The sequence below is a fragment of the Schistocerca cancellata genome, chromosome 7, assembly GCF_023864275.1.
Source record: "Schistocerca cancellata isolate TAMUIC-IGC-003103 chromosome 7, iqSchCanc2.1, whole genome shotgun sequence".
Classification (NCBI taxonomy): Eukaryota; Metazoa; Arthropoda; class Insecta; order Orthoptera; family Acrididae; genus Schistocerca; species Schistocerca cancellata.
Window position 1 is genome coordinate 336,453,711 of NC_064632.1, and position 15,823 is coordinate 336,469,533.

Here is a 15,823-nt window from a genome sequence, read left to right on the forward strand (position 1 = left end):
GGCAGAAAATTATGACCGCCTACTAATAGCCCGTACGTCCACCTTTGGCACGGCTAACAGCAGCGACGCGTCGTGGCGTGGAGGCAATAAGGCCGTGGTAGATCGCTGCAGGGATTTGGCGTCATCTAATTCCCGGATATTTCAGTGAGGGAGAGGGGAAAGGGCATGAGCTCTGACGCCACGTTGAGTCTCATCCCAGATGTTTTCGATCGGGTTCATATCTGGTGAGGTGGGGCTCAACCCATCAATTAGAACTCTCTACCGTGTTCCTGCAACCGCTTCGTCACGGTCCTGGCCTTGTGACATGGGCATTATCTTGTTGAGAGGGGCCACTGTCCCCGGGAAACATTATCGTGATGAAGGGGCATACGTGCTCTGGAACCATGTACTATGCACCTTGGCTGTCATGGTGCCTTGCTCCACTGGACTCATGGAAGACCACGTAAATGTGCCCCAAAGCATGATGGAGGCGCTGTCAACTTGTCTCCGTCCCACAGGCAGGTGTGAAGGAGCTGTTCCCTAGACGACGATGGATTCAAGCCCTCCTATCTGCATCATGAAGAAGGTATCAGGATTCATCAGACCATACAAAGCTCTGCCACTGCGCCAACGTCCAATGTCTATGGTCAAGTACCCATTTCCGTCATAGTTGCTGATGTCGAGGTGTTAAAACTGGCGCATGCACGGATCTTCGGCTGCGGAGGCCTGTCATTATGAGTGTTCGGGCATAGTGCCTTGATACACAGTTGTACTCTGCCCACCATTAAAGTGTGATGTTAGTTCCATCACAAACAGCCGCCCGTTCGGTTTTACCACTCTGCACAGCCTATGACGCCCGACGTCTGTAACAACGAGTGACCGTCCAACCCCTCGACGGCAGGACGTGGTTTCATCTTGGCTTCGCCACGTGCTGAAGACACTCACCACAGCACTCCTCAACAGTTTCAGAAACGCTCGAGCGGAGCCTCTGGGCCATCAAAATCTGTCCTCGGTCAAACCCAGAGAGACTACACACTTTCCCCATTACATGTAAACACGGACAGCACATGCACGGCATGCACTGCACGTGTGTCTGACTAGCAGTCACTCCTCGCTTGTACAGGTTTATACCGATAGTTGGTCGGTGGTCATAATGTTCTGGATGATCAATTTATACTCTACCTTTGCTGGAGACGTAACACTGCACCCCTCTGGACCTACCTTTGTACTAGATTCCCAATGATTGATTTGACGCCTTAACTAAGAAATAGGAAGACACATCACACGAATTTCTCTACTGTGCCAAACTATTCGTCTTAGAGTAGCAATTTCCACCAACATCCCAAATTGCACTGAAAAATATCGCAACTCCAAAAATGAATTTCGGGAATACATTTGTGAAGGTAGTATATTTATGTTATTAACATTTCAACATTAACAGTTTAATGAAAGCGCGAGATAAGCCATTGTAAATGTAACATTCTGGTTCATTAATAACCGTTGTAACTGCCAGAACGTCAAATGCAACCACGCAAATATCCATGTATTTCATTGTAAAGGTGCCGGATATCAGTTTTTAGGATGGAGTTACATGCCTGTAGCACTTGCTCGGTAAATACAGGACTGGTGGATCTGGGTTATGCATGGCGCTGGAGTTGACGTCCGTTGATGTCCCATATGTGCTCGTCTTGAAACAGATCTGGTGGTACATGCATTGTCCAGCCGGGAAACACCCCCTGAAATGCTGTTCATAAGTGGCACCACAGAACGTCGAATCAAAATGTTTCAAATGGCTCTATGCACTATGGGACTTGACTTCTGAGGTCATCAGTCCCCTAGAACTACTTAAACCTAACTAACCTAAGGACATCACACACATCCATCCCCGAGGCAGGGTTCAAACCTGCGACCGTAGCACCAGCGTGGTTCCGGACTGAAGCGCCTGGAACCGCTCGGCCACAGCGGCCGGGAAACGTCGAATCACCAGATCAACGTACAAATTTGTGGTCAATGTGCATGAGATAACCACGAGTGTACTCCTGCTGTCATACGAAATCGCATCGTTGGTTGTATCACTCAACGGGCCTCATTTTAACAACAAACGGCCATCACTGGCAAGCAGAACCAGCTGGCGCCGGAAAACACGACCAACCTCCACCCTGCCCTTCAATGAGCTCTCGCTTGACACCACCGAAGTCGTAAATGACGCTGGTTTACCGTCAGTGGAATGCACGCTCAAGGACGTCTAGCTCGGGGCTATCCTTGAAGTGACCGGTTTGTAACAGTTCGTTGTGTCACTGTGGTGCCAACTGCTCCTGAAATTGCTGCTGCAGATGCAGTACGATGCGCAAGAGCCGTACACCAATCATATTAATCTTCTATATCGGTAGTGCCCTTTGCATTCCCAAATCTTTCTGCAGTATGGCAGAAGAAACATCCACCTTCTCGTAGCCCTCCTACACAACCTTGTTCAATCTGAGCGATGTGTTGAGAATGCCGTATTTGTTGTCTTACACGCATTCTTGACTAACGTCAACTAACCACATTCAGTTTCAAAGGTAAGTAAGGCTCACGACCGTTAAAGCGTTTATTTAAAGCATTTGCATGCATATATTGACGCTACTAGCGCCACTCTTAACGCGAGTATCGCGAAATTTGAATAGACATATTCCTTATGATGTAGAAACACGCCTACCAATTTTCCGTACGTTTCGTAACTATTTCCTGGTGTTGCGATTCGTTTCCCTCAGTGTATTGCTGGATGTATTACAATATCTGTCTTCCTCTACAGTCTGTAAACTCTACTATCATGGAAGTCATCCCATGATGTCCTTACAGATGTCCTACTGTCCCGGCCCGTCCTCTTGCCAGTGCTTTTCATATAGTGGTTTCCTCGCCAATTCTGCAGAGAACCTCCTCGTTCCTAACCTTATTAGTTCACCTAATTTTCAACAAACTTCTGCTGCAGCACATCTCAAATTCTTCGATTCTCCTCTTTTCCGGTTTTCTCACAGTCCATTTTCACTACCATACAATGCTGTGCACCGAACGTAATATCTCAAAAATTTATTCCTCAAATTATTTGATATTAGTAGACTTCTCTCAGCCTGGAATGCCCTTTTTGCCAGTTCTAGTGTGCTTTTTATGTCCCCCTTGAGCCGTCCTTCATAGGTTACTCCGTGACCCCAAATTGTGATTTCAAGTTTCTCGCGGTTCTCATTTCTGCTGCTTCCCATTACTTCTATCTATTCTCGGTCCATATTCTGTGCTCATCAGGCTGTTCATGTCATTCAACAACTTCTGTAAATTATTCGTCATTTTCACTGGGGACAGACTCTCATCAGAGAATCTTACGGTCAATATCCTTTCACATCCAAACTTAATCCCACTCTTGAACTTTCCTTTTACATCCTTCATTGCTTCTTCGATGTATGATTTGAACGTTAGCGGCGAATGACTACATTCCCCTCTTACACCCTTATATATGCGAACACTTCGTTCTTGGTCTTCCAATCTTATTGTTTCCTCTTGGTTCTTGTACATATTGTATATTATCTGTCTTTCCTTACAGCTTACTCTGATTTTCTCAGGACTGAAAACATCCCGCACCATTTTACACACACGAACGCTTTTTTCAGGTCGATAGATCATATGAAAATGTCTTCTTTTATTCTTAGACTTGCTTCCGTTATCAACCGCAACCTCAGAATCGTCTCTGTGGTACCTTTACCTTCCCTAAAGCGAAACTGATAGTCATCTAACAAACTCAGTTTTCTATTTCATTTTCTGTTTATTATTCTTGTCATTAACTATGTTCATATTAAGCTGATAGTGCGACAGTTCTCCCACTTGTCGTCTCTTTGAACCTTCGGAATCGTTTGGAGATGTTTCTCGAGAAATTCTGGTGGCATATCGCTGGTCTCATAAATTCTACACACCAACGTTAATAGTCGTTTTGCTGCCAACTCCTCCAATGATTTTGTAAATTCTGATAGAATGTTATCCATCCCTTCTTTCTTCTTTGGCCTTAAGTTATCCAAAGGTCTTTAAAATTCTGATTCTGTTACTGGATCCCATGTCTCATCTCAGTTTACTCCTGCTTCTTCTTCTTCTATCACTTCATCAGACAAGTCCTGGACTTCATAGAGGCCGTCAATGTACCCTTTCCACCTATCCGCTGTCTCCTTTAAATTTAATAGTTGAATTGCAGTTGCATTCTTAATGGGCGTCCTTGCTTTTCATTTCACCGAATATTGTTTGGACTATTTTGTATGCTGGGTCAGTCGTTCTGGCAATCATTTCTTTTTTGATTTGTTCACATTTTTTCTGCAGCCATTATGCCTTAGCTTCCCTGCACTTACTACTTATTTCATTCCTAAGTTACTTGTATTTCCGTATTACTCAATTTCTGTGATTATTTTCTTTACTTCCATCTTCTGTCTATCAACTGAAATATTTCTTCTGTTATTCATTGTTTCTTTACAGTTTGCTTTCTTGTACCGACGTTTTGATTTCAAACTTTCGTGATTCTCGTTTTATAGACGCCCATTCCTCTTCCACAGAAAAGCCTATTGGGCGATTACTTATCGTAGTATGTATAGCCTTGGGTAAGTTCAAGTGTCTCTCTCTATTTCTTAGTATTCCCGTATCCCATGTCTTTGCGTATTGATTTTCCCTGTCTAGCTTCAGCACTTACTAAAGTGCGATCTGAGTCTCTTTCTGCTCTTGGGTATTCCTTACAGTTCAGTGTCTGATTTATGAATCATTGCCTGAACACGATGTAATGTAACTGGGATCATCTTTTATCTCCCGACCTTTCTTAAGTTTACCTACTCCTCTTGTGATTCATGAACGCGTAATCGCTATTACTAACTGACAGTTAATGCAGAACTCAATTAGTCTCTCACACCTCTCATCCCTAGTACTACGCCCATATTCTTAATTCACCATTTCTTCTACTCCATTCCGTCCAACCGCATTCCATCCACCCATGACTATTAGACATCTATGTCCCTTTTCGTACTGAATTGCTCGTTCAATATCCTGATGTACTTCCTCTCTCTCTCTTCATCTTCGGCTTCTGACGTCGGCATGTACTCTTGAACTACAGTTGTCAGTGTTGGTTTGCTGCCGTTTCTGACGAGAACAGCCCTGTCACTGAACTGTTCACAGTAACTCACTCTGCCTCAGCTCCCTACTCATAACGAATCCTACTATCGTTATACCATTTTCTGCTGCTGTTGATATTACCCCATACTCATCTGACAAAAGTCCTTGTCTTCTTTACAACTCATTTCACTGAGTCCCACTGTATCTAAATAGAGCCTTAGCATACCCCTTTTTATTTTTCCTAGCTTCCTCTCGACACTCAAACTTTAGAAATTACTCATCCGAACTTGTACAATGTTCTCGTTTCTTTTGTTATTTTCTGTTTTTGACATGGTCAACTCCTGCTCTGCACTACCCTCCCAGAGATCCGATACGGGGCTAATAGAGAATATTTTGCCAATCGAGAAGTCATGATAATATTTTTCAATTGCAGGTGATGTGTCATGCGTATACACAATCTGTGCCCTTAGTGCAGTGATTTCCGTTACATTCTGCATCCTCATGCAGTTGATATTTGCTGATTCTTCCGCCTTTAGGGGTTGTTACTCACCCCAATTGCAGGAGGGTAACCCAAGAGTCTATCTGTTTCTCTGTCTTTGTCAAGGCCATGGGCTAAATGAGGGTAACGAGTGACTCCTTATGCCGGAAGTCATCGGCCGCCGTTGTTGATGACATTTACACAAATTATCTCTCATTAAGTTACAGCAAATAAAATGAGAAAGATGTCGACTATATGAGAGAGTAAAACTTAACGTAGAAAGAAGTTAGGTATTAACAAGAATCGGACGGTACAAATTAGTGTTAATGTAACTTATGAAAATTATACAGTACTTATGGGCACACCTAAGCAAAATTCGGCTAAATTTCTAGAAGATGGGAAAGTTGCACCGCAGCAAATTCAATTTCTGACTGCACAGATAAATTTTATATTTTGTTACTTTAAAAGCAGAAAATTAGATCCATATTGTAACGTGTGCCATAGCCGGTGTTTCGGGAACGCAATGTTGGAGATGAAAGGCCATCAATTTTAATACTTTTTTTCTTGTATCCCGCCTGGGAGGCGGCGCTTGGGTAGGAACGGAAAAAGGTAATACAAGCAGTACTGTAAGAAAATGTTTACTGGTGCCAAAACAACGTGATAAACGATTACATAACTTTGTACGTAGGTGCGATGCTGAAGCGAAGTGTCCTGGCTGGCTGCAGCTGACGAAATGGCTGAAGCACTCGCGGAGCTCATAGACCTTGACACATCCGGCTAGAGGGCACTGTCGTCCGTGTCTCTGGTAGTGCCAACCTAGCAGAGCGGATCTACGTTGTGGCATCGTAGCTATCGACACCACAATTTCAACAGTAAGCCGAGCCATAATCGAGAAGTGCTAATGGCGCAGTATGACAGCGTCTAATGCGTCACTCTGCGAGCCTTGTACTCTGGAGCCATATCAAATAACCGCCGAGCTCAGGTGGTCCACAGTGTTCTAGCGCTGATGATAAATGCGAAGGCAAGTGGAACACACAATAACAGAGACACGACTGTGGGACAAGTCCCTTGAAACCTCTTATATTGAGTTCAAATGACCCCATCGCAAGTCGCGACGAGGTTATGTCATGCTTAAATAAGACCGATTCCGAAGTCTCAGTCTCAGTGTCTGGTCATACCATCTGCTTTTCTGATGCCGAGGGAATGACTGAATCGCTGGTTACAAAATAACAAGACTGACGAATTGCGATGTGCTGCCTGATTGAAGAGAAGACTTCGCCTGTGAGCCAGACGTCTGCACTGGGCCCTACCTGCTGCAAGCTGCCACTGCAGTTTGGGTGCCGCCTTGAGAATGAGCCTGGGAGATCCCCTGATAAAGAGCCAATTACTGCCAACAACATATTGGGCGAGATGCCTATGTACCGACTCCCGGTCTGTATATGGTACCATTTACATGACTGTACACAGTGTTGCTGATTATGGTCCTGGGCTTTCATCTTCATACCACTGGCTGTCCGGAATATGCTGTTGGATACCGCTAGACCACATGTTCACCTTCGAGCGTGGTAGTGTGGGCAGCAGTAACTGCCGATGAACCGCAGTAGACTTGCGCCTGCTGACTTCTGCCCCGGCCCCCTGCACCAAGCTGCCGCCTCGCCCCGACCTGCAGAGCGGTTGTAGCTTCAGAAGCGCTGTGTCCGCATTGCTTGTCACATCTACGTGTACGATTCAGCACACCTTCCCCTGCGCCTCTGGCGACAATCCATTAAGTAAACTACAGACCATACTGTTTCTGTAAGGCCTTAGGAAGCAGTACAGCCAGCCACACCAGGTCCCAAAGCTCCGCCTTTGCACCAGTAACGTCACCACCTCAGCTGCTCAGATTTCTCACCCACTAATATCGTGACCCGAACGCGACCGCTACAATTATTTTTTCTAGTCATCAGGCCCGCCACAAATTCCTCTGCCATGCCAAACTCTTCATGTCACAGTAGCACTTTCAAAAATGATCCAAATGGCTCTGAGCATAATGGGAATTAACATCTGAGGTCATCAGTCCCCTAGTACTTGAAACTACTTAAACCTAACTAACCTAAGGACATCACACACATCCATGCCTGAGGCAGGATTCAAACCTGCGACCGTAGCGGTCGCGTGCTTCAGACTGAAGCGCCTAGAACCGATAGGCCACACCGGTCGGCAGCACTTGCTGTCTCCGCCCTCAGTTATTCGCTGGAGGTATTCAAAGTCCCTTCTTCTTGTCAGTGTTTTCCACATATTGCTTTCCTCTCCAATCTGCGCAGAACCTCCTCATTCCTTACCTTATCAGGCCAGCTAATTTTCAACATTCTTCTGAAGGACCACACCTCAAATGCTTCAACTCTCATCTGCTCCGTTTTACCCACAGTCCATGTCTCACTACCATTCAAGGCTGTGCTCCAAACGTGCATTCTATGAAATTTATTCCATAAATTAAGTAGGCTTCTCTGGACCAATAATGTCCTTTTCGTCTGTGTTAGTCGGGTTTTGATGTCTTCCTTGCTATGTCCATCATTTGTTATTTCGTTGACTAGGTAACAGAATTCCTTAACTTCATCTACTTCGTGACTATAAATCCTGATGTTAAGCATCTCGCTGTTCTAATTTCTACTAATTATCATTACTTTCGTCTTTATTCGATTTACTCTCAATCCATATTCTGTACTCATTAGGTTGTTTATTCCATTACGCAGATCCCATAATTCTTCTTCACTTCCACCAGCGAATCGAATCATTGAATCCTTTCACTATAAATTTTAATTCCACTTCTGAACATTCCTTTTATCTCCAGCATTGATTCTGCGATATATAGACTGAACAGTACGGACGAAAGATTAAATCTCTGTCCTGCACCCTCTTTGGTTCGAGCACTTCGTTCTTGCTCTTTCACTCTTCTTTCACTCTTATTATTCCCTCTTGGCTGTCACACATGTTTTACTTTATTCGTCTCTCCTATAGCTTCCCCCTTAGTTTTTTTTTTTAGGATTTTCATCATCTTGCATAATGCTTTTTGCAGTTTGACAAATCCCATTAACGCGTCTTCGCTTTCCTACAGTATTTCTTCCCTCATCAACCCCAGCCAGAATGCCCCCTCTGGTGCCTTTAGCTTCCGTGATACCAAACTGATAATCCTCCAACATATCCTCAATTTTCTGCTCTATTTTATTCTTGTCAGCAACTTGGATGCACGAACTGTTAAGCAAATTCTGCGATAACTCTCGCACTTGTCAGCTCTTGCTACCGTCGGAAGCGCGTGGATGACATTTTTCCGGAAGTTAGATGGTATATCACCAGACTCATGCATTTTACACACCTAGGTGAATGGTCGTTTCGTTGCCACTCCCCAGAATGATTTTAGAAATTCTGATGGAATGTTATCCACGCCTTCTGCCTTAGTCTTCCAAAGCTATTTTAAATCATGAATCAAATTCCGAATTCCCTGGTACTTCTTTATCTTCTAGTCTTTCTTCTTCTATCACATCAGACAATTATTCCTTCTCATAGAGATCCTCAATTTACTCTTTCAACCTATCGCTCTCACCTCTGCATCTAAGAGTAGAATTGGCGTTGCACTCTTAATGTCACCATCATCGCTTTTAATTTCTCCTAAGGTTATTTTGGCTTTCCTATATGCTCAGCCAGTCGTTCCGACAGTTATCACTTTTTCGATTTCTTCACACATTTCATATAGACATTTCATATTAGCTTCCCTGCACTTTCTATCCATTTCATTCTTCAATTACTTGTATTCCTGTCTTCCTGAATATCCCTAAACAGTTTTGTACTTCCTTCCTCAACCTGTCAACCGAAGTGTTTCCTGTCATACCCATGGTTTGTTCGAAGCTACCTTGTTTGTCCCTATGTTTTTCTCTCCAACTTCTGTGTTGCCTTTTTTAGACATTTCTATTTCTCTTCAATGGCGCTTCCTACTGAGCTATTCTGTATTGCAGCAGTTTAGAGAAGTTCAAGCGTATCTGTTCATGTCTTAGTAGTTGAATATCCCATTTCATTGCGTACTGGTTTTCTTAAACTTCAGCCATTCTTCATCACTATTACATTTTGACCTGAGTATATCCGCACTTGAGTTCGCCTTACAAACCAATATCTGATTTCGAAATCTGTGTCCTACTGTGATGTAATCTAACCGAAATCTTCCCGTACCTCCCAGCACTTTCCTCGTATAGCTCCTCCTCTTGCAGTTCTTGAACAGAGTATTAGCTATTACTAGCTGAAATCTATTACAAAACTCGATTAGTTTTTCTCGTCTCTCATTACTAGTACCAAGCCCATATTCATATTCACCCGTCACCCTTTGTTCCACTACTTGCCCTACAACTACCACCCAGCCGCGGTGATTATTAGATTTTCGTCTCCCTCATGTACCGCATTACTCGTTCAATATCCTCATATACTTCCTGTGTCTTTTCATTTTTAACTTGCGACGTCAACATATATACCAGAAATATTGCTATCGGTGTTGGTTTGCTGACGATTCTGATGAGAACAACCCTATCACTGAACTGTTCACGGTGACACACTCTCTCCCCCACCATTCTATTCAAAACGAATCCTACTTCCGTTGTACCATTTTCTGGTGCTGTTGATATTATTTTTCACTAATATAACGAGAGATCCTTGTCTTCTTTCGATTTCACTTCACTGCCTCTGTTTTGTATTTTGTAGATTGAGCCTTTGCATTTCGCTCCTCAGATATTATTGCTTCCCTAACACGTTCAGATTTCTGACATTCAACGCTGTGACTCGTAGAACGCTACCTTTCGTTGGTTATTCAATAGTTTTTATCATGTTCACGTCCCACTTTAGCAGTCGTCTCCCGTAGAGGTATCTGTTTCTAACAGAGAGATCTTCAGGACTCTTTTCCGATTACATACCATATATCCTGTGGATACACATTGTGTGTCTTTAATGCAGTGGTCTCCATAGCCTTCATCATCGTCATGCTGTTGGTCATTGCTGATTCTTCAGCATTTAAAGGCAATTTTTCACTCCAAAGGCAAGAGAGTGCCCTGAATCTCTGTCTACTCCTCCGCCATCTTTGATAAGGTAGTTGGAAAAATGAGGATTACTTCTTATGCTGGAAGTATTCGGCCGACAGTGCTAACTGCTATTCAAAATTACGCGGTGGCGGTGTTTGAACAGTGGTCCGAGGACGTTTCGATTACGTTCAAATAGTGAACTTAGAAGGTTACATCAATCTTCTTTACAAAACGCCAGTAGCTTAAAACCGAAGGGTGACTGCCAGTCGGGTTGTAACTGATATGTAGCGTCTTATCTTTGTCAGGTTGTAGCAATTCTGGGACAAAGTGCTTTTACGAGAAATTCGAAATCATGTTTCGACGTTGTAGTAAAATTATGGAACAGCAGTCGTTAACTTCTCTGAAGAGTTTCCGGTTGCTTAAAAAAGAACGAAACGATAGAGCCCCATTTCTTTTGTTCTTTCTAACATGATACGTTGTAAATGCAGTACATCTGCGCATACTTGCACAAGCTCACATTTGTACATTTTGTGGAAATAGTGTGGGTCTTTGTAAAAACTTGTGACCCGTAAAGTATTGCCACAAACATTGTTGGGCAATAGTGTACTACGTGAGGTGTAGTTCATGTGTCTCCTTCGTCTGCACTGATGACAGGCAACATTGTCGGGATATATTGTGTGCGATATGGAATTTTAATGGCCCATGTACGTTTAGAGCAACACGTAACTGGCGACGGAAGGCTTTATCGACAAATAAATATTTCTAGCAGGAACTTCGTATTTATTTCAACTTAACGAGTAGTCTCTTGTGATCTGTAAAATGACGCAGACGTAGATAAGTTACAGATAAAATTCGCGCTATTCTCAAAGCTGTGGCTGGCACTTGTACTTGAAATACGAACGTGGTAGTAGCTGTAGCGTTGACATGAGAGGTTACCCGAACTAGAGAAACGAATTCGCCCTGGACTGAGTGTACATTCGTATGTTTTTTTTTTTTATACGCCTTTGCAGAGCTCCAAAGGCGCTCGTAACATTTCAAGAGGAAGAAGTTACGAGACTAGCGTCCCAACGTTGTCGAGTGCTCTCTCGAGCAGAGGACGAGATCTGCAGGATAGGAACGGGAAAAGGAAGCAGCTGTCCTTTACTTGAGGAAATGACTGCGCCATTTTCCTGGAGTAATTTAGACGCTGGAGTAAAGTGCGCATATATTACCGGGTCCTGGAACCGATACGCCGTGTAATCAGCGGAGCGCTTACTGCTGCATTATAGTGTTTCCTCTCGTCATAGAGGCGGCTATAGAAACTTGAGATACAAGTGACAGGGCAAATAAAAATGTTTTTGCAGCTCTATTTACCGATTTAAAATATGTCATATGCCATCTATTTCAAAGCCAATACGCTTCATAGCTTGATTTAATCAAGAGCTGCATGCAAGAAAATACAGATCTGAAGGGGACAGAGCGTCAATTGTATTAAAGTCCTCAAATATAATACTCTTAGTGGTACATCAACTGAAAAAGTATCTACTTCACAGGAGAACTAAAAATTGTTCTTAACTAATAGCACCACAAAGTGTGACCGAGTCCCAAACAGCTAGCAAGTGAGAAATATTACTCACAGGAACTGACAAAGACTATAAAGTCAGATATTGATATACTGATAAGAATACAACTGCTAACCCTTATGGAAGTAAATATTATAAATCTGGTATTGTTTACTTATAAGACAAATCACAATTGTTGCATTTCTTTATGAGAAGTGCACAAATGTTGGATACCGATGGCAGAACTGACCGTCAAAATCACAGACCGCCAATTCGCAGATACACTTTCAAAAGACAATTTAGTCCAAAATTGTTACAAGCAATGAAGCTGAGGACAGGAGACGTATTTTCTCTTGTCTGCACAGGTCGATATGATTCATATGATGTGCTCGCGAATAGAAACACCTAAACTCGAGAACATCGCCCAGGAAGTGGTTTAGCCGACGTCTCCATTTTATACTTTCTCCCCTGGGTTTCCAGGGCTGCCAGTGAAGCAGCGTTAGGGAAAAGTCTCAGTAAGAAGTGGAGCGCAAGGCGAGGGATTTACGACAAATTGAAATTGTATGTTGTGCTACTGTAAGAAAAAAAATAAGAACCTTGTTTTGAATTCTGATCAGGTGCAATGATTCATCAAGTCTGTAACATACTAATTAAATTGAGCGCACCATTAACTTTAATAATGACCAATATGTCAATATCTGAATGGCATACAATCCTAGAGCATCAGCTATTTTTCGTATACTCTAAGACAAAAATAAAAAAGGCATTCATCACGAAGGATGTATGTGAATGGGATGGAAACCGATGGATATTATGTACATACGCTGACTAACAAATGATAATTTCAGAAAAACGGGTTGATTTATTCAAGATACGGAGATTGACAAATTGAGTAAGTCAGCAACACGTCAGTTCATCTCCGGTCTCTATGCAAGCAGTTATTCGTCTTAGCATTGACTGACGAAGTTGTTCGATGTCCTCCTGAGGGATATCTTGTATACATCCAATTGGTACTGTAGATCGTTAGCCCGATATGGCTGAAGGGCCTTGTCATTACGCTGCAAACGTTCTCAACTGGCGACCGTTCTGACCCAGGCAGTGTTTAGCAAGTACAATGATAAGCAGTAGAAACAATTGTCGAGTGCGGGAGGGCATTTTCTTGCTGAAATGTAAGCCCAGAATAGGTTGCCATGAAGGGCAATAAAGTGGGGCGTAGAATATCATCGACGCACTGCTGTACTGTGCCACGCTTGACAAATAGAAAGGTCCTGCTTCGTTTTTTGGGTCATAAGTCTTCTAACTGGTTTGATGTGGCCCGCAACGAATTCCTCTCCTCTGCCAACTTCTTTATCTCAAAGTAGCACTTGCAACCCACGTCTTCAATTATTTGCTTGATGTATTCCAATCTCAGTCTTCCTCTACAGTTTTGCCGTCTACAGCTCCCTGTAGTACCATAAGTCATTTTTGATGTCTTAACAGAGGTCCTGTCCTCCCGTCCCTTCTTCTTTCTTCTCCGATTCTGCGCAGAAACTCCTCACTTTTTACGTTATCAGTCCACTCAGTTTCCAACATTCCTCTGTAACACCACGTCTCAGATGCTTTGAATCCTTTTGTTCCGGTTTTCCCACAGTCCATGTTTCACTACCATATAACTGTGCTACAAACATACATTTTAGAAAGTTCTTCCTCAAATTACGGAATATGTTTGATACTAGTAGACTTCTCTTTGCCAGGAATGCTCCTTTTGCCAGGGCTAGTCTCCTTTTGATGTCCTTCTTCCTCTGTCCGTCATTGGTTATTTTGCTGTCTACTTAGTACAATTACTTCACTTCCTCTACTCTTGACCATCGAATCTCATAAGTTTCTCAGTGTTCTAATTTCTGCTACCTCTCAATACTTTTGTCTTTCTTCGACGTTGTTCTCAGTGCACATTCCTTACTCATTAGATTGTTCATTCCACTCAGATGATCATTTAAGTCGTCTTGATTTTCACTCAGGAAAGCAATGTCATCAGCAAATCATGTCATTGATATCCTCTCACCTTGAAATTTAGTTCCACACCTGACCCTTCTTTTATCTCCATCATTGCTTTTTCGATGTGTAGATTGAATATTAGGGGCGAAAGATTACTTCCCTGTCTTACATACTTCTTTAATCCGAGAACTTCGTTCTTGGTCGTCCAATCTTATTATTCGCTCTTGTTTCTTGTACAAGTTGTATTACCCGCCTCTCCCTATAGCTTATTCCTATTTCTCTCAGAATTTCGAACATCTTCCACCATCTTACATTGTCGAATGCTTTTTCCAGGTCGACAGATCCTCTGAACGTCTTGATTTTTCTTTAGTGTTGCTTCCATTATCAACCGCAACCTCAGAATTGCCTCTGTGGTATCTTTACCTTTTCTAAGGCCAAACTGATCGTCATCAAGCAAATTCTTCAATTTTGCTTTCCACTGTCCTATATATTATAGAATATATGAAAAGGGAAATGCAAAGGCTCAATTTGTTTACCACTCTCCTATATACTATTTTTGTCAGCAACTTCGATGCATGAGGTGTTAAGCTGATTGTCAGATAATTGCAGTACTTCCCAGCCCTTATAGTAATTGTGTCGATCTAGATTGAGCCTTTGCATTTCCCTTTTCAGATTTTCTAGTTTCCCTACCACGTTCACGCTTCTGACATTGCACGCCCCAACTCGTAGAACGCTATCCTTTTGTTGATGATTCAACCGTTTTCTCATGATCACATCGCAATTGGCTGTCCCCTCCCGGAGATCCAAATGCGAGCTATTCCGGAATCTTTTGCCAATGGAGAGAACATGATAATTTTTCAATTGTAGGCCACATTTTATGTGGATACAAGTGTCTTCATGGTGCAGTGATTTACGCTGCCTTGTGCATCATCATGCCGTTAATCATTGCTAATTCGTCCACCTTTAGGGGCAGTTTCCCACCCCTAAGGCAAGCCCTGAACCTCTATGAGCTCCTCCACCATCTTTGACACAGCCGTTGACGAAATGAGGGTGAGTTCTTATGCGCCAAGCGGTGTAGCCGCGCGGTCACATGCGCCTTGCCACGGTTCGAGCGGCTACCCCTGCCGGAAGTTCGATTCTTCCCTCGGGCATGGGTGTGTGTTGTCCTCAGCGTAAGTTAGATTAAGTAGTGTGTAAGCCTAGGTACCGGTGACCTGAGCAGTTTGGAACTTACCACAAATATCCAAATAAAACATCTTATGCAGGAAATCTTCGGCAGCCAGTGCTTATTATTAATCAAAATTGAAACAGCAGTGTGTTTTGAAGGTTATCGGGCCGTATGCTGGGCGACGTTCAGGCTGGCATCCCACCGCTAACCGGGGCGCCTTCATACACGTCTTCGACCTAGACTCTCATTGACTGTAGTAGTATTATAACAAACAAGCCGAAAAACGTCTTGCATACGGTGCACCTGTGTTACAAACTTTCTCAAGTTGTGAAGCTGTTTCTCCTGGATACATCATCAAATACTTCTGAAACTGTAATCGTTAGTTTATCTGCACGTGTACGTCACATAGATCAATTTCCACCCATTCGGAGTCGTTTTATAGTTTGAGTACAGCTATCATTTGCTAGGAATTGTCATAATGGATACGGTATTCCCTTAACTTCGTCCAGTCTTTTCCGTGACTTAAGTAGACATGTAC